Here is a 24,013-nt window from a genome sequence, read left to right as displayed (position 1 = left end):
TTCAACATTCTCATTAAAGGGGTTTGTAGCCCACAGTGTAGCAGATTGTTACGTCGAGAGTTCTGAACAATAAGTATAAAATTTGTTGCACGACCAGAAAGATGCGCTTGCAGCTGTGGTTTGATTACATCAAAGTTGACGTTTTTTTCGTAAATGAAAGAATGCAAGAGCTCAAACATATCCGTAGTCCCCCCACAGACAAGAACTTTCCATACTTGCAGTTTCCTTCTGAGTCAATTCTTTTATGGTGACAAAGAAATGAGTTCTCCCCCTTGCATAGTTTTATTCAGCTTATTTCATTGAATAGGTCTGCGAAGTAACCCGGTTTAGCCAGCTACATGCCAGCACCTCGGCAAGTTCAGGTTCTTTATCAGCTAAGAGTACATACCTCTTCCCGGAGATGAAATACTGTATACGGGCTAGTATTCTGCCTCGAGATAGCCATCTCACTTCTGTAAGCACGAGCAAGGAATTGTGCTCTCACCCACTTCTTCAAAGTCCAGTAAAACACCTGGAGTTCGTTGCTCTGGATTTTGTAAAATTAATGAGTGTTACCGCTGTGTTGAGAACATCTGGTTCAATACCTTTCGCAGCAAGTGCCTCTCGGTGTAAAAAGAAACATGTCCAAAAAGCGCAAGATGCAGTGGCTTTTACTTTTTGCACAACACCAGAATGCTTTCTGGTCACTGCTGCAGCCCCATGAGTGCAGACCCCAGTGCAATTTGTCCACCTGATTTCTGCTGAAGTCATGAAATCATCCAACAATTTGAGAATATCATCCGACTTTATATTGGCTTGACCTCTTTGCAAAATAAAAAGTCGTCTTTTATTTCATTATTCCACACATACCGAACATAGGTGAGTAAATGGGACATTTTAGAAATGTCTGTGGGTTCATCAAGTTGTATAGCAAAGTCATTCTCACACACCCATCAACACTTGCATCAGTGATCTGCCCGAAACCGAGTCCCGCAAATTTATATATGCTGATGATATTGCCTTGGCAACACAAAGCAAGAATTTGTCTGCCACCAGCGATTTACAGAGGATGGAGGCCTACTTTCACCGATGGCAACTTTGGCTAAACCAAGAAAAGACTGTTACCTCGACATTCCACCTCAACAGCAATCAAGAAAATCGAGCTCTAAAAGTCTCCTTTTGCGGCACAGAGCTAAACCATGGGGGAAAAAAAACCCTATTTTTTTTTTTAGGAGTCACGCTCAATCACACCCTGTTGCATAGACAACACCTCCAGAACCTTGGGAAAAAACTTAAGAGTAGGGTCAACCTGTTGCAGAAACTCACTGGATCCACATGGGGAGCAGACGCTCAAACCCTCCTTATGGCAGCATTTGACAGTGGAGTATTGCTCTCGAACATGGCTATCAAGTCTGCATGTCAAATCCGTTGATGTCCAGCTGAACTCTATTAGAATCGTCAACGGTACGTTTTTATCAGCACCGACACCTTGGTTGCCCGTGCTTGCAAATATCGTACAATCATACCTACGCTGTGAATATAGTCGCCAGAAAACACAAGTGTAATAAAGCGAGGAAGATTGTAGTAGACTTCCAAAAGAGACAGATAGGCTGGAAGTAAAGGCGGAGACAGGGCAGATGAAATTCAATGCAGTGAAGTGAGGGATGATACAGTTTGGTAGAAAGAATGAGAGACCATGCACACTAAATGGTACAATTTTAAAGAGGGTGCAAGAACAGAGACACCCAAGTGTGCTTGTGCCCAAATCTTTGAAGGTGGCAGGACAAAGCAGTTAATAAAGCATATGGGATCCTGGACTTTATATATATATATATATATATATATATATATAAATAAAAAAATAAATAAATAAATAAATAAGGCACAAAGAGTACAAAAGCCAGGAAGTTATGCAAAACCTAAATAAAACACAAATTGGTCCCAGTTGGAGTATTGTGTCCAATTCTGGGCACCACATTTTAGGAAGGACGTGAAGATTTTGGAGAGTGTGCAGAAGAAATTTATTCGACTGGTTCCAGGAATGTGGGAAGAGAGAGTTATGTGGATAGACTAGAGAAGCTGGGGTTGTTCACCTTGGATTGGTTATTTCTGCTAGTTGCTCACCCTGAAAAACAAGAGCTCTCATTGCTCCGGGTGGATCCCAAAATGAGTACATGTTGGGCAAGTAATATCAACACATACACTTTGCAGCATCACTTGCACAATACGGGTGCTTATTGAGACCCAATGTGCGGTGCCAAATTCTGGAAGCGAAACAACTCAAGGTTGGTTACTTGGTGATAATGCTTCTTAAAGGTGGTTTAAAAATGGGGTAAATAAAGAGTGATTATCTGCATGCACATCTTTGTGGCCTTCTGCGCATGCACACAGTATCCTGGAGCCGCATATGCGTTCCCGATCTGCTTCTATTCACCTGCGAGGGCGAGCTCTGTCTGCTATATGTGAGCTCTATTGCGTCTGGAGCCTGGCAGTCAGAATAGCTCAAATTATACTTTGCAAAGTACTTGGTTACTTAGGCAGGCAGGATCTAATTATATACTCCAGATAAACAGCTGGGTGTGTCTTGTCCTCCAAGGGAACGAATCAGAAATCTGGTGCTGGAAATAAAAGCGACTGAAAATAAATTGAAGCACTGATCCTCCAGACCCCAAACAACCTGAAAAATACTGGAAATTTCAGGTGTGTCAAAGTATTTACTAAGCAGATAACCCAAATAAGGACATTGTTTTGCTGCGAACCACTGACTCATGGCATTAAGACTATGCAACTGCTATGAATTTGCTCCTCATTGAATGTGGAATAAAGGCTTTGCTTGTAGTGGACCTTATTTGTGCAGAATTAAAGTGAGTGTCACATATTGGTGGGACTGGAGAAGGATCACAGCTTTATAAAATCCCACTTTACATGGTCCAATAGCCTGAAAAAAAAAATGAATGTTTAGATTTCTCCCTTATACCATAAATGACAGGATAAGATATGGAATGCGTGGTAAGACTGCAAGACTGTATAGAATACATAATAATGCAAGACTGTAGAGGCAGGCAGGATTGTATAGAATAAATGATAATATGAGAGTACATGATGAGGCACGATTGGACCCTACAATGCTAACTGAGTGTTAGCATGCAGATACTGCAAGCAATTAGGAAGGCAAGTGGCATGTTGACCTTTAATGCAAAGGGGTTGGAGTATGGGAGTAAGGAAGTCTTGCTACAATTATACAGGACTTTGGCGAGACCACTCCTGGAGTACTGTGCACAATTTTGGTCTCCTTGTCGGAAGAAGGGTATATTTGCCTTAGAGGCAGTGCAGCGTAGGTTCACTAGATTGATTCTTGGGATGACAGGGTTGTCCTATGAGGAGATTGAGCCTATACTCTCTGGAGTTTGCAAGAATCAGAGGTGATCTCACTGAAACATACAAGATTCGGAGGGGGATTGACAGGGTAGATGCTGAGAGGTTGTTTCCCCTGGCTGGAGAGTCTAGAGCTAGGGGGCATAATTGGTCAGGATAATTGGTCAGCTATTTAAGACTGAGAGGAAGAGGAATGTATTCACTGAGGGTTGTAAACCTTTAGAATTCTCTACCCGAAAGGGCTGTGGATGCTAAACCGTTGAATATATTCAAGTCTGAGATAGATAGATTTTTGGACTCTAGGGGAATCAAGGTATATGAAGATTGGGCAGGAAAGTGGAATTGCGGTCAAAGATCAGCCATGATCTTGTTGAATGGCAAAGCAGGCTCGAGGGGCTGCATGGCCTGCTCCTGCTTCTAATTCTTATGTTCTTAATATAGCAAGCCTCACAGGATGCAAGGATTGCAGCTGAATCTTTAGCTTATGAAATCCCACTTCACATGTTCCAAAGCAGAAACCAAAGCCGAAGAGTACAAATGGCTTAACTCTTCAATAATTATACATTTGCTAACTAATTAATAATCCCTAGTATTTCTGCCAAACTAACAATGGAGTTTAGTGAAGTTCAAAATAACTCATTTTTGCTGATTTTCCATGAAACTTACCGTTTGAGGGCTTAAATTACTTTCTCCTGCTTTCTAATGCTAAAACTAAAAACTGAAAAGCATGCGATAAAATGGCATCATAAATTGACAACAACAACGGATTTTTAAAAGGTCCTTGAGTATTCCATTCCCAGTGTTATTTCAAATCTTGCTAACACCTACTTAACTAATTCTTTGAACCTCAGTGTTTTTTTGTAAAACAAGGTGGAGGGAGAAATGGTGGATGGAGATATTTCTGCGACATTTGGTGATTCCCAGCTGCTTCGCTTCGAATGTTTGACTGGGATTTTGGAAGGCATTGCTATTCTGCTATAGTACGACGCAGTTTAAAAATCAATACCAGTAATCAACTGCTAAGAGTAGATTCAGAATAGAAATTGGTTGTAATTTACCAAAATTTCCTGGATTCTGGAGGTCCCAACAGTTTGGAAAACTGCAAATGTAATGCCCCTATTTAAAAAAGGAGGCAGACAAAAAGCAGTAAACTATAGACCAGTTAGCCTAACATCTGTGGTTGTGAAAATGTTGGAGTCCATTATTAAAGAAGCATTAGCAGGACATTTGGAAAAGCAAAATTTGGTCAGGCAGAGTCAGCATAGATTTATGAAGGGGAAGTCATGTTTGACAAATTTGCTGGAGTTCTCGGAGGACGTAACGAATAGGGTGGATAAAGGGGAACCAGTGGATGTGGTGTATTTGGACTTCCAGAAGGTATTTGGACTTCCAGAATATACCACATAAAAGGTTACTGCACAAGATAAAAGTTCACGGGGTTGGGGGTAATATATTAGTTAGCCAATCCTCTATCCATGCTAACAGAACAGAGAGTCGGGATAAATGGTTCATTCTCTTGTTAGCAACCAGTAACTAGTGGGGTGCCGCAGGGATCAGTACTGGGACCCCAACTATTTACAATCTATATTAATGACATGGAAGAAGGGACTGAGTTCAACGTAGCCAAGTTTGCTGACGATACAAAGATGGGAGGAAAAGCAGTATGTGAGGAGAACACAAAAAAATCTGCAAAAGGACATAGACAGGCTAAGTGAGTGGGCAAAAATTTGGCAGATGGAGTATAATGTTGGAAAGTGTGAGGTTATGCACTTTGGCAGAAAAAAAAAATCGAAGAGCAAGTTACTATTTAAATGGAGAAAGATTGCAAAGTGCAGCAGTACAGCGGGACCTGGGGGTACTTGTGCATGAAACTCAAGTGATCAGGAAGGCCAATGGAATCTTGGCCTTTATTGCAAAGGGGATGGAGTATAAAAGCAGGGCAGTCTTGCTACAGCTATATAAAGGTATTGGTGAGGCCACACCTGGAATACTGCGTGCAGTTTTGGTTTCCATATTTACGAAAGAATATAGTTGCTTTGGAGGCAGTTCAGAGCAGGTTCACTAGGTTGATTCTGGGGATGAGGGGGTTGACTTATGAGGAAATGTTGAGTAGGTTGGGCCTCTACTCATTGGAATTCAGAAGAATGAGGTGCAATCTTATCAAAACGTATAAGATTATGAGGGGACTTGACAAGTGGATGCAGAAAGGATGTTTCCACTGATGGAGGAGACTAGAACTAGAGGGCATGATCTTAGAATAAGGGGCCGCCTATCTAACACAGTGACGAGGAGAAATTTCTTCTGAGAGGGTTGTAAATCTGTGGAATTCGCTGCCTCAGAGAGCTATGGAAGCTGGAACATTGAATAAATTTGAGACAGAAATAGAGAGTTTCTTAAACGATAAGGGGATAAAGGGTTATGGGGAGTGGGCAGGGAAATGGAGCTGAGTCCATGATCAGATCAGCCATGATATTGAATGGCGGAGCAGGCTCGAGGGGCCGTATGACCTACTCCTGTTCCTATTTCTTATGTTCTTAAAGAGATTAACACTGCACAACAGCTGTACAATATGTTCACTGACCTATAGGCCTGACAGGTTAGTAGCCAACTCACACTGAAGTGGATTTATGTAAACGCAACTTGAAGGCTTTGCTGTAGTTGGTTCAAAGATGATAACGAGAAGTGAAAGCGAAGGAACACATTTTAAAACTAACTTTATATTGAGGATGCTAGACAATTGGCAATAAGCCAATGCAGTAATTCAGTTTTCAAGGTTCCTTTGACATAACAACCCTGGGATGTTGTTGGTCAGATTATTTTCTCATTAGTTTTGCTGCCTCCTGAAGGCTGTGGCTCCTTAAGGAGTATGGTGCCCCGGGCATGATTCACTCGCTCCCAAGCAGCCAGTGAGTGCACCCCAGCTATTCAATCGCAGGATTCGAGCCAATCCCATAGTCATCGGACTATGGTGTATGAGTGTTTCTTTAGCAAGGGCCTCCAGATAGTGATCAGGAATGGAAACCCAAGCTAGCTATTCCAGACTTCATCCAAGGACACCAACTGAAACTATAGGGCACCTATTGCTGTGCTGGCTGAGACTGGGAATCAAACCCAAGATTTTCTAGATCTCTATGGTTCAGCTGCTCAATGGAAAAGCTCAGAACAATTGAGGGGCTAGTTTTCTCAGTTTATCAGAACTGATGCCCCACCCAAAATTGAATTACGAAGTTCCAATTTAAAAAAATTAATTCACAAGATTAATTCCCAGCATTGCTGGGAAGGCTGTGTTATTGTGCATCCCTAGTTGCCCTCGAAGATTGAGGTGAGCTTTCTTCCCGAACCGTTGCTTTGCAGTGGCTTGATACAACAGAGTGGCTTGCTAAGCCACTTCAGAGGGCAGTTCAGAGACAACCACTCGGTGTGGGACTGGAGTCACTTATACACTAGGCCAGGCAATGACAGCAGGTATCCTTTCCTAAAGATCAGTGAACCAGTTGGGTTTTTACAACAATCAATCAGACAGCTTCATGTCAACTTTTACCTGGTACCAGCTTTTTATTTTCAGATTTATTTTTTAAAACTGAAGTTGAATTCTCAAACTACCCTGGGTGAGGTTTGAACTCCCATTCTCTGGGTTATGAACCCAGTCTCTGAATTGCTAGTTCAGTAAAACAACCATTACATTACCATATCCGTAAAAGTTGTATTTTACTGCTTACTGTTTATTTCAGAATACAAGTGTTCATTTAGTTTGACACTAAATCTCATTACAATAGTTTCTCTCCCAGCTCATGCCTTCTTCGAGCACATCTTGTCCACGAGACTCACGTCCTGCTCCCTCGACCCCATTCCTACTAAACTGACTACCCAACTTCCCTTCCTGGCTCCATGTTTGCTGATATTGTCAACGGTTCTCTCCTCAGCTACTTTCCCTTCAAACCTGCTGTCATCACCCCTCTCCTCAAAAAAACAACCCTTGGCCCCTCTGTCCTTGCAAACTACCGTCCCATCTCCAACCTCCCTTTCCTCTCATGTCCCTGAATGTGCTATCACCTCCCAAATCTGTGCCCATCTTTCCCACAACTCCATGTTTGAATCCCTCCAATCAGGTTTCCGCCTCTGCCACAGTACCGAAACAACTCTCATCAATGTTACAATATGACATCCTTTGTGACTGACAAAGGTAAACTATCCCTCCTCATCCTTCTTGTCTGCAGCCTTTGACACGGTTGACCACTCCATTCTTCTCCAACACCTCTACACAGTCATCCAGCTGGGTGGGACTGCACTCACCTGGTTCCATTCTTATCTATCTAATCGTAGCCAGAGAATCACCTGCAATGGTTTCTCTTCCTGCTCCCGCATCGTTGCCTCTGGTTAAGAAGATATCCTGTTGGTTGCCCTGTTGACTCAGGTACTAGATGCCTGGTTTCCCTCGCTGTGCCATTATCACCTCACACTTCAGCTGACGAAAAAGTTCCCACAAAGTTGCTGAAGGGTGCAGGGGCAAGTCTAACTAACGGCAGTCACCATTAGTGTGTCAGCCGTGGCTCAGTGGATAGCACCCTCGCCTCGGAATCAGAAGGTTGTGGGTTCAAGTTCCACTCCAGAGACTGGAGCACAAAAATCTAGGTTGACACTCCAGTGCAGTACTGAGGGACTGCTGCAATGTCATCTTTTGGATGAGATGTTAAACAGAGGCCCCATCTGCCCTCTCAGGTGGATGTAAAAGATCCTATGGCACGATTTCAAAGAAAAATAGAGGAGTTATCCCCTGTATCCTGGCCAATATTTATCCCTCGATCAACATCACTAAAACAGATTATTTGGTCATTATCACATTGTTGTTTGTGGGAGCTTGCTATGTGCAAATTGGCTGCCACGTTTCCACATTACAACAGTGATGTACACTTCAAAAAGTACTTCAGTGGTTTGGGATGTCAGTGGTCATGAAAGGCAATGTATAAATATGCAAGTCTTCCTTTTCTTTCTCGATGACATCGGAAAACACACATCTGTTTCCATATGTACGCTAATGACATTCAGCTCTACCTCACCACCACCTCTCAACCCCTCCACTGTCTCTAAACTGTCACATTGCTTATCCAACATCCAGTACTGGATGCGCAAAAAATTCCTCCAACTAAATATTGGGAAGACCAAAGTCATTGTAATTCAGTCCCCATCACAAACTCTGTTCCCTTGCCACCATCTCCATCCCTGTCTCTGGCAACTTTTGAAGCTGAACCAGACTCTTCGCAACCTTGGTGATCCCGAGATGAGCTTCCGACCACATATCCAGCCATCACCAAGGTGGCCTATTTCCACCTCCGAATCATCTTACGCCGCCCTGGCTTGGTTATCTGTACTGGCATTGGAGGAAGCAACTGAACTGAATTAACACCAATTAAGATAGTTATTTACTTAATAGTGCTTCAACTGTGTATGCACATTTGATTTCCTTGTACTGTTGGGTTGAAGTACCTCTCCCTTCTCTTCACCCCAAGAAAGGTTCCAGACTCAATCTGAATAATTCACAAAAAAAGGTTTACTGCGTCTCATTTACCTCTGAAACTGTCACCTAATAATTGTGCATTCCACATACTATCATCATCATAGGCAGTCCCTCAGAATCGAGGAAGACTTGCTTCCACTCTAAAAATGAGTTCTTAGGTGACTGAACAGTCCAATACGAGAATTACAGTCTCTGTCACAGGTGGGACAGACAGTCGTTGAGGAAAAGGGTGGGTGGGACTGGTTTGCCGCACGCTCTTTCCGCTGCTGATGGTACTTGCAAACTTTAGCAGAGAATAATTCAGCTTGGGCGCGAAGGAACTGCAGGCAGTCAGCTGTCTATTCATTTCTTTTTTATGGTCTTAATGTTAACAAAAATAAAAAAGAACTTGTATTTATATAGCGCCTTTCAGGACCTCAGAACATCCAAAAGTGCTTTACTGTCAATGCAGTCCTTTCTGAAGTGTAGTCACTGTTGTAATGTAGGAAACGCGGCCACTAATTTGTGCATAGCAAGGTCCCACAAACAGCAATTAAATAAATGACTAGATCATGTTTTAGATGTTGGTTAAGGAATAAATGTTGGCCAATAAAAGGTTTTAAACAAGATGAGAATTTTAAACTGGAGGTGTTGGGGGACCGGGAGCCAGTAATGTTAGCAAAGACAGGATTGATGGGTAAACGGGACTTGGTGCGAAATAGAATACAGGTAGCTCAGTCTCAGAAGAGCTGAAATTTAAAGGGCATGGGAGGCCGGCCAGGACAGTGTTAGAATAGCCGAGTCTGGATGAGAGTTTCAGCAGCAGTTAGACTGCGGCAGGGTGTGGTGCAGAGGTGTAAGAAGGCAGTCTTTGTGATGGAGAGAATACGGGGTTGGAAACTCACCTTGGGCTCAAATAGGATGGCAAGGGTGTGAACAGTCCGGTTCAACTGGAGACATTTTCTGAGAAGGGGTTGGAATCAGTGGCAAGGCTGAAGACAATGGCTCTGATCTTCTCAACTGGAGGAAACTGAGAATTGGATGTTAGATAAGCATGCTGACAACACAGAGGCAATAGAGCAGTCAAGCGTGGTGGTGGAGAGGTAGAGCTGGATCTCATCAGCATACATATGGAAGCTGACCCCATGTCTTTGGATGTTGTCAATAGACAGCATGTACATGAGAAAGAGGTGGTAGCCAAGGATAGATCCTTGAGGACTCCAGAGGTAACTGCTTGGATAATTGGATAGGCAAGAGTAGAACCAAGTGAGGGCAATCTCACGGAGCTGGACAGCAGAGTAGCAGTGTTGTAGGAGGATGGCGTGGTCAAAGTGTCAGATTTTACTTTATACTGGATTAGAGAACAAACCTGTGAATTGCTGTCTCAAATGGAATGAGTGTTTGGGGGCATCACATGTGGTTGTGTATTTTCCATTTTTATTTCAGACTTCCAACATTCGCTGTTTCCCCTCTATATTCTAAGCATCAAAAGTCATGTTGCTCACAGCCAGTGAAGAAAATCTAGTGGCTCATTCTGTTCGACTGTTACTGTTTATAAAGAAATAAATTATGTATTAGGTGTATTTTGTTCCATTGTGGTTGTATTGACCTTCAACAACATACTTGTGGATGTAAGACAAGACTCTGTTCCCTTAGAAATAGATGACCGAACATTGCATCAATAACCAAGCCTTTTAATAATAGTTACTAAAAAAAAAATTGTTTGCAGTTTAATCTTCATCAATGAGGAATTAAAAGTGTTTCCTGTCTTCCTCTTTCCTGGAGGTAGGCGTGACATCTGTGCGATATATAAATGTATCGCCCGTCTCCACACCCGACAGGAGCCCCACGTCTCCTGATTCTTACTGGGTGTTACAAATTCAAGTCTGGTGTAAAGACCTTCTTGGGAGTAACTGATGCCACTGAACCTAAAAGCAGTCTTAGCATCTTACTTTTTTATGGGAATTGGTTCTCACTGCCCCATATCTATTTGTACAATTGTATAACCCATAATGTGTGATATGCTGAGTATTTTCAGAATTTAGCATAACTAATCCCCAAGCCTCCCATCTCCAGTATTCAACTCTAGCTGGGTGTACTGCACAAACAACCTTCCATCCCATCCTAACCCCGCAGAAAGTCTGTGCCCAGCAAAGTACTTGATCTTAGTCTATTCTTCTATCTCCCATTCCCCAAAAATATTTATCCAGTTCCTTTTTAATGAGGTTAATCAATGGCATGTCAAAATTCAGGGGAGGGGCAAGGGTTGGAATTGTCCCCCTGCCCGAAACGGGGTGCGCGCCCCGTTTCTATGGTTTTTACCGCCGCGATGGTTGAGGTGGCTGCGAGCAAAATTCCGCTGTTTTTTGTCCCACTCGGATCTGGAAGTCGCTCTTAATGGGGGCGGATATGTGGCGGAGACACCACTAGAGGGGCGGAAGTTGACGTCATTGTGGCGGCCACTCTGCACCGCCCCCAACTTAAAGGGGAGAGCCTGCGTGATCTTTAAACTTCGATCCACTGGGCCACGAGGGAGGGTTTTGGTTGGGCCAGCGGCCTGGCACCCAAGAGGTGTTGGTAAAATGGATTAGATGTTAAGAGGCCTTAAGGAAAGGGGCAATTTTGGCCTCAGGGAGTCTTAATGTTGGAATTTATTATAAAAAGGGAGAAATTCAAAGGCAGCTAGAGAGAGAATGTAAAGTCAATAGCTCAAATATAACAAGTTGCTGAAAATACATGAGAATGGCTAATGTATTTACTGGAAGTTAAAGATATAACAGAGATTATGAATGATGTTTAGTCTATAATAAATCACCTGAGCAGTGGGCCTCAAGAATTTAAGGCTAATATTGAAAGTTTATAGGAACAAGGTACCCTGTACAAGTTACAAATTGGATCAGTTAGCATAACAACTAGGTGTAATTCCAATGCAATTGGTGGCAAGTTACAATTACATTCTCCAGTCAGTCCCGTGATTATTGCTGTTCACGAACGTTAACAATCACAATAAGGCCATGTATGTAGGATGAATTAATTTTCTGATACTAAAAATTGTATGATAAAATAAATTGTGCCACTGAAAGTATATTATTCAAAATAAAATATTTAGCAACTAAATAATTGGGGATTTGATTTTAAGTAGAACAAAGTTAACAGAAAATACAAAACGTTGCAGTTGAATTGCAATGGATCACTATCCATTAACTGAAAGTATTCAGTTGTTCAGTAATAAAATAAAATTACTTTGCGGTATCAACAGCCATTTTATTATTAATAACAGGGACACAAGGGGCAAGTTATGTTTTCCTTTCACAACAGCTACTGCTGTCAAAAAGTAATGAATTATGTTAAGCGCATTGGGACATCCGGGAGGTGATAAAACACTATATAAATGCAGGTCTCACTCTCAAGTTCCAGTGCTCTCCAATTAACTTTTCCAAATCCATTTTACCAACAGAGGCCAAAAACAAAGTGTGATAATGTGGATAGGATACAAAACTTAATTGTCAAATATTGATCTTACATTGAGTGTAGTTAGCAGGACAGCTCTTGAAGAGTACAAGTACCATGTTGCTCAAACTTTAATACACAAAATTTATTGAAGGACAGAGGGTATGCAATGCTGTTCAAACAATCATTTCTCATCTGGAAAAGGGAGAAGTGAGACAAATGCAAACGTAACCTTAATGTAGCCAATGTTGCATCATGCTGCCTGAAAAATGCAATCCAGATACAAAAAGCAGTCTGCTCAACCCAGCCAACTATGGGAAATTCGGATGAAACCCTCTTGAATTAAAAAAAATATATATTTGACACATGCTTGGAATTACAATATCAGTTGTATTACTGCAAACCAACCAAGTTGAAAAATACAGTCATAGGTACTTGAGATCATGACAGCTATTTCATATTGAAAGTTCTCTCAAAGGGCACTATAAAGGAACACATTAAAGCAGATTGCCCCATCCTTTTTTTTTCTTCTCCTGAAGATTGTGATTTTTTTCCCCCCGAAGAATGCTTTAATTAGTTCTGCCAGCCCTCCTGTTTCTACCTCAAAGTGGCCATTCTTCAAGTATGAACCATGGCAGTGAGTGTCAGCCCCCTTTTCAAACAGAGAGTTTCAAAGCCAAGCCTAGTCCTGTTCACACACAAGCATTTCCAACACTAATCCTAACACTTTGATTGATGTCCCATCTAAGATTAGCGAACTCAGCACAGAACAGGTATTGCACCTGAAATTTACCTAGTTTACATGGCTCAATAATGCATTTCACTAAGCAAGAGAGCTTAAGATAACATTTCCTCTGAGTCAAAAATCCACAAAGTTAAAAATGGCACTGAAAAATAGTCATACTGAGCATCAATGAACACTACAAGTCATGACCTTTCATGACATGTTCTTGGAAGCTACACAAAACAAACAGAGGCCCATTACTACCAGCTATTTTAGATGGGTCACTGTAGATTTCATTTTTGACTCTGACTGGGTTAAAAGCAGTTGCGTGAAAAGGTGCTGGAGGTCTTTCAAAAAGCGGTTGGGTTGAATCAACAACTTACATTTACAAAGCACCTTTAACTTAGAGAAACGTCCCAAGGTGCTTAACAGAGGCGTTAAGTAAAATGGATGCAGAGCCAAAGGAGGAGAGTTTAGGAATGATGATGAAAAGCTTTGTCAAAGAGGTGGGTTCTAAGGAGGGGCTCAGACAGGAAATTCCAGAGTTAAGCCCAGGTAGGGTAAAGGGAGAGGGAAGTTGGATAAAAGGCTGAAGTCAGGGGAATGATTTTGGGAGCAGGAAATTGCAGTGCTGGAGGAAGTTGGAGAGATAGAGAAGGGTGACACATAGAACACAGAGAATTTAAAATTTGCAGCACCAGGGAGACTGGGAGCCAAATTTAGCAGCAAAAACCAGGATAGGATGGCAAGACTGGTTGCACCGAATAGCATGTTTCGGTGTCTCATATCCTATGATGGCTGAGGGGGACTTGGTGTGGGTTAGGATATCGGCAGCAAAGCTTTCGATTAGCTGAAGTTTATGGAGAGTGAATGATGGGAGGCCAGTAAGGAGAGCATTGGAGTAACTACGTCGCGAGATAATGAAGGTATGAATAAGGGCTTCAGTGGCAGGCGGGCTGAGGTGGGGGAGGAGACGGGCAATGTTTCAGCAGTGGAAGTAGGTAGTCTTTTTAACAGAGAGGATATGGTGTCAGAAACACAGCTTGGAATTAAACAGAATGTTGACCAACTGAACATTAGAGCCAGAGGATCGGAGGCACTGCGGGGGAGAGGTGGGTGATGAAGCAGGGACACTACCTCCTGGATCCAGCAGTCCTCGCCTTACTTTAGCTGGCGGGTTCTCCGAGAAACACGAACAGCCTCAGTTAAATTTGAAATGCTGGCTAAATCTGAGGCACCCAGCCTGATTATATTTAAAATGGGTGACCCAATATTAAAAATCAGATGAAGTTATGCTGTGCAATATATTAACCCCAGGTTGTGCCTACAATTTAACATCTATGGAGAGTTTCACCAAATGGGAATCCATTAAGCCTTAATTATAGTAAAATCCTTGTTTAGTCCTTTAGCCCATGAAGCTCCACTGTATTCAATCTGAAGATGTTCTTGAGTAATTAAATTAATATCTATATAGTAAAATCTCTATATCTGCATACTTTTGTCTACAAAACCTTACTTCAGTCGTCACATTGTCATAACTGTATAAACCTTTCCCATTATAAATTTTTATGTTCACATTTTTAATGGAAACTGCCCTTGTAGATTTATCATGTTGTAACAGCACCCTCCCACCAGCGGGGGCACTTCAACACCTCCACTTTATATTTCTCAGCTTATCAGCCTATACCATAGAGACACTCCTATCCTCCCATCAACTCCACCTCTCATAAGAAGAACATAAGAAATAGGAGGAGAAGGCCACCAAATGACCCCTCGAGCCTGCTCCGCCACTTAATACAATCATGGCTGATCCGATCATGGACTCGGCTCCAGTTCCCCGCCCGCTCCTCATAACCCCTTATTGGTTAAGAAACTCTCTATTTCTGTCTTAAATTTATTCAATGTCCCAGCTTCCACAGCTCTCTGAGGCAGCAAATTCCACAGATCCACAACCCTCAAAGAAATTTCTCATCTCTGTTTTAAATGGGCGGCCCCTTATTCTAAGATTATGCCCCCTAGTTCTAGTCTCCTCTATCAGTGGAAACATCCTCTCTGCATCCACCTTGTCCAGCTCCCTCAATCTTATATGTTTCGATAAGATCACCTCTCATTCTTTTGAATTCCAATGAGTAGAGGCCCAACCTATTCAACATTTCCTCATAAGTCAACCCCCTCCTCTGGAATCAATCTTGTGAACCTTCTCTGAACTGCCTCCAAAGCAAGTATATCATTTCGTAAATATGGAAACCAAAACTGCACACAGTATTCCAGGTGTGGCCTCACCAATACTCTGTATAACTGTAGCAAGACTTCCCTGCTTTTATACTCCATCTTCTTTGCAATAAAGGCCAAGATTCCATTGGCCTTCCTGATCACTTGCTGTACCTGCATACTAACCTTTTGTGTTTCATGCACAAGTACCTCCAGGTCCTGCTGTACTGCAGCACTTTGCAATCTTTCTCCATTTAAATAATAACTTGCTCTTTAATTTTTTTCTGCCAAAGTACATGACCTCACACTTTCCAACATAATACTCCATCTGCCAAATTTTTTCCCACTCACTTAGCCTGTCTATGTCCTTTTGCAGATTTTGTGTCTCCTCCTCACACATTGCTTTTCGTCCCATCTTTGTATCGTCAGCAAACTTGGCTACATTACACTCTGTCCCTTCTTCCAAGTCGTTAATATAGATTGTAAATAGTTGGGGTCCCAGCACTGATGCCTGCGGCACCCCACTGGTTACTGATTGCCAACCCGAGAATGATCCCTCAAAATGTTATAGTTTATAATTGAACAGCCAAACCAATCACATAAAACCAAAGTATTACACAAAATACACACAGAACGTGCACCTAAAATGGTGACTGAAATACATCAGCTGTGCTGGTTTATTTATCCCTACTCTCTGCCCTGCTTCACCTGAAGGTGTGCAACCCCATGGGAGAGGGCACATGCACATACACAGCTCATTATGATCCACTTCATGTGGGATCCAGTTATCTTCCTGCACTCCTAGCTATCTGGTTTTAATGATTTTAGATTGCTGCCTCAATGTTCCTGCAAATCTCTTTGTTCCTATTAGAATAAGGTGCAGCCTGGATCTCCTGTAACAATCCCTTTGTTCTGGTAATGTTCCCAGCTATTTATGAAGATAGCAGTGTTGTTTTAACACCAAATTTTCAGCCATTTATTTATATGTTTAAATGTTACTCTTATACTCTCCATTCCCTAAATCAGATTAGATCAAAGCTCTGTAGTCCTGCCGTATCCAGCCATGAATGGTGGCGGACCATTAAACAACTAACGGGAGGAGGAGCCTCCATGAATATCCCCATCCTCAATGATGGCGTAGCCCTGAGTGCAAAAGACAAGGCTGAAACATTTGCATCCATTTTCAGTCAGAAGTACAGAGCGGATGATCCATATCGGCCTCCTCGTGAGGTCCCCACCATCACAGAAGCCAGTCTTCAGCCAATTTGATTAACTCAATGTGATATCAAGAAACGGCTGAGCACAATGGATACACCAAAAGCTATGGGCCCCGACAACAATCCCAGCTGTCATGCTGAACACTTGTGCTCCAGAACTAGCCGCGCCTCTAGCCAAGCTGTTCCAGTATAGCTACAAAACTGGCCTCTGTCTGACAATGTGGAAAACTGCCCAGGTATGTCCTGTCCACAAAAAGCAGGACAAATCCAATCCGGCCAATTACCACCCCATCAGTCTACTTTCAATCATCAGCAAAATGATGGAAGGTGTCGTCGAGAGTGCTATCAAGCGGTACTTACTCACCCAATAATCTTCTCACCGGTGCCCAGTTTGGGATCCGCCAGGACCACTCAGCTTCGGACCTCATTACAGCTTTGGTTCAAACATGGACAAAAGAGCTGAATTCCAGAGGGGAGGCGAGAGTGACTTCCCTTGAAATCAAGCAGCATTTGACCGAGAGTGGCATCGAGGAGCCTTAGTAAAACTGAAGTCAATGGGAATCGGGTTAAAACTCTCCACTGACTGGAGCCATACTTAGCACAAAACAAAAATGGTTGTGGTCGTTGGAGGTCAATCATCACAGCCCTAAGACATCATCACTGCAGGAGTTCCTCATGGCAGTGTCCTAGGCCCATCTATCTTCCTTCAGCTGCTTCATCAATGATCTTCCCTCCATCATAAGGTCAGAAGTGGGGATGTTCGCTGATAACTGCAGTGCCCAGTGCCATTTGCAAATCCTCAGATAATGGAACAATCCATGCCCTCATGCAGCAAGACCTGGACGACATTCAGGCTTGGGCTGATAAGTGGCAAGAAACATTTGCGCTATACAAGTGCCAGGCAATGACTATCTCCAACAAGCGAGAGTCTAAACACCGCCCCTTGACATTCAACGGCATTGCCATCGCCGAATCCCCCACCATCAACAACATCCTGGGGGTCATCATTGACCAGAAACTTAACTGGACCAGCCACATAAATACTGTGGCAACAAGAGCAGGTCAGAGATTGGGTGTTCTGCAGCAAGTGTCTCTCCTCCGGGTTCCCAAAGCCTGTCCACCATCTACAAGGCACAAGTTAGGAGTGTGATGGAATATTCTCCACTTGCCTGCATGAGTGCAGCTTCACCCTGACTTGGAAGTATATCGGCGTTCCTTCATTGTCGCTGGGTCAAAATCTTGAAACTCTTTCCCTAACAGCACTGTGGGAATACCTTCACCACATGGACTGCAACAGTTCTAGAAGGTGGCTCACCATCATCTTCTCAAGGGCAATTAGGGATGGGCAATAAATGCTGGCCTTGCCAGCGCTGCCCACATCCCACGAACGAATTAAAAAACCCCACAGGAATTACACCAGAGAATATTACTATTCATCCCTTATCTTAAATACATATAATTATTACTCCTTTGGATATACATGCTGAGCACAGATTGAAAGAAACAGCCTTCCTAGATCATATGGGACAAATTCCACTTATAAGAATTGCCATTAGATCATCAAAAAGAAGTCAAGGATAGGATAGGAAGACATTTAAACCAATAAGCCATAATAATGTGCATTATACTCCTTGCATGATGCTCATAATTCATTATTTCACATTGCTCTCACAAATAAAAAGACCTGTAATCACCAGTATTTCAGTCTGGCATTTTATACGTGTCAGTCTCGGCTCAGACATAAGGCTGTGGGTTCAAGCCCCAATTGAGAGCCTTGAGCACATCATCTAGGCTGTCACTCCAGTGCAGTATTGAGAGAGTGCTGCACTGTTGGAAGTGCCATCTTTTGGATGAGATGTGAAACCAAGGTGCCATATGCCCTTTCAGCTATATGTAAAAGATCCCTGGGCACTATTAGAAGAAGAGCAGGAGAATTTTCCCCAGTGTCCTGGCCAATATTTATTCCTCAACCAACATTGCTAAAAAAAGAGATCATCTTGTCATTATCACATAGGTATTTGAAGGACCTTGCTGTGCGCAAATTTCCTGCCGACATTACAACAGTAACTAAACTTCAAAAATACTTAATTGGTTATAAAGCATTTTGGGATGTCCTGAGTTTGTGAAAGGTGCTATATCATTGCAAGTTCTTTTTAACACACATGATGCTTTCTTCAGACTCCCAAGTTTGAATGGAAAAATCTAATACTTATGTTTTCATGGCTGAAATGGACATGGTGCAAAGATTTCATGCATTCACTGTTATGCTTTACTAAAATCCCAATAGAAAAGAAAAGCCCACAATGCGCCCACGTAAATGTTTCACGCACCAACAGTGATAGATACAAGTATAGTGCATTTCTACAGCAGCAAATTTGACTGCATTTCAATCCTTTATTTCTGCAATGACAATATTGATTCATTTTGAAGCACTCAGTTAACAATCTGTTAAATCAGGGGAGAAGCTTAGGGTTTGGGGCATCAAGCAGATGCTAGGCCTTTCACCAGAGGGAATGAAGTAATACTGCAAAGCAACTACAAGCCTGGCCTATCTTCCAGCATCATTTATGCCTGCTGGTTTTGAAACAGCATTTGTATTGGTGACCGACTCACCCTCTTAATCAGGGAAACAATTGGAAAGGGACCAAGCTTAAAAAAAAAATCCCCATTATATTATGTGAAGTAATAATTGCATTTTTAAAAACTCCAGATCATTGTCATTACTGGGCAGAGGAGCTTTAAAAATACAATAGCATGTATTAAATAAAAAGATTTAAACAGTAGCTTAGTACTGCATCATAATGCAGTCTTGGAAACAGGAGGAGCACAGATTTGTTCCTCAGCTCTACTGATCACAGCCATCCTGTATGGGGAGGCTGCCACATAGCCCAGACATCTCTCTGCAAGGCTGAGACAGAAAATGGTATATATGCCTTTAAATAAAATTCTCGGAATTAAGCTCATTCATCATCATCATAGGCAGTCCCTCGGAATCGAGGAAGACTTGCTTCCACTCTTAGCATGAGTTCCAAGGTGGCTGTACAGTCCAGTATGAGAACCACAGTCTCTGTCACAGGTCGGACAGATAGTTGTTGAGGGAAAGGGTAGGCAGGGAGCCTAGTTTGCCGCACTCTCCTTCCGATGCCTGCGCTTGATTTCTGCACACTCTTGGCGACGATACTCGAGGAGCTCAGCGCCCTCCCGAATGCACTTCCTCCATTTAGGGTAGTCTATGGCCAAGGACTCCCAGGTGTCAGTGGGAACGTTGCACTTTGAGGGTGTCCTTGTAACATTTCCTCTGCCCACCTTTGGCTCATTTGCCGTGGACGAGTTCCGAGTAGAGAGCTTGCTTTGGGAGCTCATTACTCTTTAGAGGGCTAACATTTATTTTGCACAGATAGCTCTTTATATCTATTCTCACATTCTTTATTGAACCACTTTAATTTTTTTTTTTAAATAAAAGTTCCGATTGTCTGACACAAATCAGCACACCTACTCCCTCCTACCACCAGAGTCGGTGTGACGCCTTGATGTGCTGTAAAGATTACATGATGGCAAAATAGTTATAGATTTTTTTAGGGGTGGTGAGCTTATGTGTGGGTACCACTTAGTGATAATGGAAAGTCATACAAGCAGAAACACGCACACATGCCCAGATATCATATCCAATTTGAATTATTAGAGAAAAGAAAACCCACATTAAAAAATATTACTTTTCCTTGCCCTTTAGACTTTCATGCTCCTCTCGAGAGGATCTTATCTCAGTCCTCCAAATGTTATGAAATCTAAAAGAATTAGCTTGGGGTGACCAACCCATTGATTTATCCTCTACTGTGGGGGAAAAAAAACTAAATCTCCACATGGACCCATGCCCTAGAAGATTCGCTGAAATCATAAACTTGCTGCAAATAGATATCCAGCAGGCTGCTTTATCACAATGATAAATTAGAATTTCTCATCTCAAATGGAAGAAATTTTAAATCCACGCTTATATAGTGGGGGAGGGAGAGAACAAGAGAGAGAATCCAAATTTAAAAGTAAATATACACATTTAAAAAGGAAACATTTGCAGGGATGTGGGGAAAGAGCAAGGGAGAGGGACTAATTGGATAGCTCTTTCAAAGAGCTGGCACAGGCACAATAGGCTGAATGGCCTCTTTCTGTGCTGAATGATTCTAAATGTCCCAATATATATTTCAGTTTAATTACAACCTCCCACACTAAACTACTAATTTGCCCACATACTCTTCATTCATTTTCAGAATTACCCAAATTACTGCTCCACTCACTTCAAACAGGAAGTGCATAAATAAAGTAGTAGCTGGAGGGAAAACCCAGCTTGGGAAAGCCCACCTTCAGTGCATGGTAACCAAATTTAAAAAAAATGCAGAGGAATAGCAGGATTCATTTATCAGACACTTCTGTACTGCACACTTAGAGGCAATCATTTAAATTAATGAACAGAACAATCTCGCCACTTTTTGATGCTTTATAAAAATTGGACACACCCCACTTTACAATGCGATTTCAAATCTGATGTAGAAAAACACACTTTTCTTTTGTCTTTCATAAGTCGGGACTACTGTAGAGAATATACTTGGATGTTTCACATTTTAATAAATCTAATTGGCTCTAGTTATTTGTGTGTTTTGTTTCCCTTTACCTAATAAACACGGGCATATATATATATAAGCCATCGTTGCAGTTATCATTGTACTCAGATTAATCTACACAAATGTTTAGAATTTCGTTGGAATGGATACATCAGAAGGTCGGAAACAGATTTTTGAATACCATAATTATCGTTAAATATATATTAAAAAGCTTTTGACTTACAAGAGGCGATTACTAGTTCATAGTTAGAAATTTCAAGCCAGAGAACATATAGCTGTTTTACAAACCTTAAGTTAATAAAAGACTAATTGCTCATTCACCCTTCCTCAAAATTCTATTTCTGATTTCCAGTCATTTCGGGAGGAAAATGAGAAGATCATTTACCAGCATTACTTTTACTTGTGTAAAATTATGGATTCTTCCATAAACTGGATACTGACTGGTAGTTGCTGCCGGTGGGGTCAGGGTAGCCTCTGCCCGTTTCTAGGTTCAGCAATGGAACACTCTCCATTCGGAAAACAATGGACTGCGTTCCACCCTCTCTGTCTCCCACAGAAGTAACAAAGGAAAGAATAATTTGTTGCAAAGTAACCCCGCGGATCCCATTTTTTCCTCCTTTTTCACTTACATTAAAGTCAGATCCACCCTCAGATTCCGTCTCTCCTGTGATGTGATTTTTTTTTCATCCCCCGATCACATTAGTGGAGTTGGCGAACCAGCCTCTTTTGTCAAAAAGTCAATGTGGTATTGTTCAGAAGAGATTTGACGACATTTTCTAGTTCGACCCCCTCCGGCCTCAAGACTGCTCCTGATGCTGATGGCTACGTCTGAAGTTAGTGCTTTCATAAGTCCGAGGCTGAGCAGCGTGAGGGGAGGAGCGACAAGGACGTGCCGGGGAACAAAGAGAGAACATTGCGTCTGCCTGAGCCTCCTCTCTGTGCTGCCGCACCTGGACTGGCGAAACAAAACTAGAACTGCACCGATTCCATCTCTTGTACTGTGGAAAGCCCGAAACTATTTTGATTCTCTTGCACACTCGTCGGTTATATAATTCATGATTTAAACTATATATATTTAAAACAAGCTTAATCAGTATTGCTAGATTTAAGCCACAGTAATTTATACATCCACAACCTAACAAGAGTCACATATTTCGTTTAAAGATGACCCCCCCCCACCCCCACCGAAACAGACGGCTCCTTCCTTCAATCTGTCACTACTTGAAACATTTCTCTGATTCTAACAGTTTCACGTGCTCCGAAGGAGCTTTGTACCATATTTGCCTATCCTCATTTTTACTCTTTGAACACATTTTTCTAATTTCTTAATACAGCGGGGGTCCTAACTGCAGCCTCCTTACCCCAGCACTACTCCAGACAGCAGAATATATTGAAGTGTATGGCTTCTGACATGCTTGATCTTTTTTCAATCCAGATTGAAATCGAAGGAATTGGGGTAACGTCACTTTTCCAGGTAAAATTGGTACCGGGAGTCCACGTTACGTCAAAAAATATACTTATTCGCTTACTCTCTTTTACTGATAAAATATTTTATTTTGCCTTATTTCACATCGGTCAGAAAACTGTCTTTATAGTTTCCCAGCTGGGAAGAGCGACCGATCGCAGAGATGATGCCTGCATGTATAAGTGAAAGTACCAAACCAAATCACATGGGTTAATTTGGGCAGTTGAACAACCAGTAAGCTAATTATAAATTATTAAGTAGAGTATTAAGCGAAAATGAAAGCCGTTAGGCGTGCTGCATTAATGGACCGCGACAGGTGATCGATAATTTCCTATACTACCAACAATGACTAAACTTAAACTACTTCTTGACCTATCCCCCTACTCCTTGGCACTTTTTCATACTTTGAACATCTCACCTTATTCCAGCCCTCTCACCTCTCATTTAAAATTCTCATTCTCTACCACCCACCCAAGTACAATAAAAATGTTATCACTGCAATATCTTCACTGCTTTCCTCCCTCAGCCTCTGCATCGAGTGACTTCTCATCTTCGGTAACTTCAACCTCCATCTCAATTCATCATGCTCGCTCTACACTCCTATCCTCCCTTAATATGTTCACTACCCTCCTATCCTCCCTTAATCTCTCCTTCCATGTGACCTCAACTTATATTCACGGCCACTCTCTTGATCTTGCCATCTCTCGTGGCCTCGCAATTCCTACCGTGTCAATTGCAGATATAGCCATTTCTGAACTATTTCCTTGTATCGCTCTCCACCCACATCCCCCTTCCTCCACCCAACCCTACTTCCTTCTGCATCCCCCCCTGGAAAAACTCTCTCCAGACTCTTACAATACATTTATCAATTCCAAACTGTCCAGCCTTTGGCCCTCCATTCACCATAAAATTTCTGCTCAACTACACCTTCACCACCACCTTTGATGCTCTAGTCTCTATTAAAACCATTACTCTCAACCTGGCCATTCCCCCTGGTACGGCCCTCATCTTCGCTCCCCCTGGTACGGCCCTCATATTCGCTCCCTCAAGTCCACGGGGTGCAGACTTGAACGGATGTGGCAGACAACTGGTTTAACCATTCACTGCCAGATCTGGCTGGACCACATAAAGCATTATCAGGTCCTACTCTTGTCTATCAAAACTGCTCACTTTCCAGGATCATTCTGGAATGCAAAGATAACCCTTTGCTACTATTCTCTACTGCTAACCATCTTCTTAAACCCCTCTTCCCTGTTTCCAGAACACTCACCCCAACAAGAGCGAGTAGCTCCTGGACTTCTTTGTCTCAAAGATTGAGACTATCCGATCAGCTGCCTCTGCCACTTCCCTTGCATCCCCCAGCCCACCGGGCCAAATTTCCTTTCAGGTTCCCCCCTGCCCCAGCACTGAGCTCGCATCTTTCTCGAGTTTCTCTCTCAGCTCCCCTCTTGATCTCTCTACGCTCAATTTAAAAAGTCAAAGAAT

The 24,013-nt window shown here is 42.3% G+C and overlaps 1 protein-coding gene across 3 annotated transcripts in view; it reads right to left on the bottom strand.

Moving 5' to 3' along the window:
- Window positions 1–23,010, bottom strand: part of LOC139264306 (uncharacterized) — a 66,266-nt gene extending 43,256 nt beyond the window's left edge. The window contains exons 1-2 of one of the 3 annotated variants that reach the window (XM_070880552.1): window positions 22,947–23,010; window positions 21,693–22,061 (exon numbers count right to left, since the gene is read on the bottom strand). The gene's annotated coding sequence lies outside the window, so the exon portion shown is untranslated. Of the gene's footprint in view, window positions 1–388; window positions 527–21,692; window positions 22,095–22,946 lie in introns of those variants that run through there. The other 2 variants (XM_070880553.1, XM_070880551.1) reach the window with 2 other exon arrangements.
- Between the last annotated feature and the right edge of the window lie 1,003 nt (window positions 23,011–24,013).

This window comes from Pristiophorus japonicus, chromosome 5, assembly GCF_044704955.1.
Source record: "Pristiophorus japonicus isolate sPriJap1 chromosome 5, sPriJap1.hap1, whole genome shotgun sequence".
Taxonomy (NCBI): Eukaryota; Metazoa; Chordata; class Chondrichthyes; family Pristiophoridae; genus Pristiophorus; species Pristiophorus japonicus.
Note: the sequence above shows the minus strand (reverse complement) of the source record. Positions and strands in the feature narration are given on the sequence as shown.